Source organism: Schistocerca serialis, chromosome 1 (assembly GCF_023864345.2).
Source record: "Schistocerca serialis cubense isolate TAMUIC-IGC-003099 chromosome 1, iqSchSeri2.2, whole genome shotgun sequence".
Lineage (NCBI taxonomy): Eukaryota > Metazoa > Arthropoda > Insecta > Orthoptera > Acrididae > Schistocerca > Schistocerca serialis.
The window spans coordinates 358,657,513-358,659,133 of NC_064638.1; positions in this window are offsets into that span (position 1 = coordinate 358,657,513).

The window sequence follows — 1,621 nt, forward strand, 5'->3', positions numbered from 1 at the left end:
CGAGTAATTAGTGGACAAATTACGTGTCTCACACAATACAGAAATCAATACATAAACATACCCCCGTAAAATTTTTAATATTTGTGCTATACAATATTCGACCATAACAGAGTAAGCTTGCACGTTCTTTAAGAAATTAAGTAATCTGCAACCTTTTTTTTTCCTCCAGCGTCTGCACCACTGTTGTTTCTCATTTTCAAGTAACTGTAATTCCGTTCAACTTTAAAGTTGTTCACATTCAAAAATATGCAGCATCCGATGTCTCCTTTAGGATGATTGCTTTGGTAAAACTAATAATCTCTCGTCGAGCTTTTGCAACATTAACAGATGCCAACAAATTCGCTCTTCCTGTGGTAGTTAAATTTCAGCTGGGATTAAACTCAAACGCTTGATACGTTTCATTTCCAAACGAACCGAGTAATAATTGCACAAGGACAACATTGACGTAAACGGTGAATACAATTTCACCGTATTTAATCTTAGGTAGTACAAATGACACCGCCGAGCGGTTCTAGGCGCTACAGTCTGGAAGCGAGCGACCGCTACGGTCGCAGGTTCGAATCCTACCTCGGGCATGGATATGTGTGTTGTCCTTAGGATACTTAGGTTTAAGTAGTTCTAAGTTCTAGGGGACTGATGACCTCAGAAGTTAAGTCCCATAGTGCTCAGGGCCATTTGAACCATAAAAATTGGAAGCCGACTGTTAAAACTAGATACACTTTATATTTAGCTAAATATAGAAGTTTTCGTAAACATTATGACTTCTTGAATAACTCATACGTATGCAATAACGTAGTATATCATTCATGTTGTCACGGGCAGGAATCTGGATGGAATCTGAAACAGAATTTCGTTTCATATTCGAAGTATGGGTGATATGATTAGTATATTACGCTAGCAATATATGTGGTATGTTCTAACATTTTCATCTAGCAAACTGTTTCATTCTAATTTCTCAAATATTTTACAGAGCCTGCAGCAAAGTTTTCCTGTAGAAAAATTTACGTTTTTCCTTGGTCAGTATTCACACTTTGTCAAGTTTTGAGCTGAAAAAAAAAGGAAGCAAGATTAGGGTGTAAAAGCCCATCGACGACGACCTCATCAGTGACGGAACTAAAGTTCGGTTTACGTAAGTAAAGGGAACGTAATCGGCCGTGACCTTTGAAAAAGAGGCCTCCCGAGGATATATGGACATCACAACTTTCCAGCTGAGTCAATATAAAAAATATTGAATTCAGATAGACTATGTTGCCTTCTGCAAAGATTCTGATTTGCGCTGAGGAAGGAAAAATGATATCTGCCAACTCGAGTTCGTATTATGAACTAATGAGTTCCTGTCCTGGTCTATGGATGCAGAGATGGGCTGAAACATCTCAGAATCCAACTGTACAAATTTTAAGCACTGGTATTATATTAGTATGCTCTTGTGATTCCATCGGGTAGCTGGCAATGACGATAATAGGAAACCCCACTGTTATCGTCTGGCTTCTCGGTGATCTGTATGTCTTTGCGAAAACATCGTGCAGTAATGGACGGAGGAATCTTACGCACGTTATAGTAAGTCTGTCTAGAGTCAATTACCATGCGTCGCAAAGACACAATCGCTTCTACTGTAGTTCAT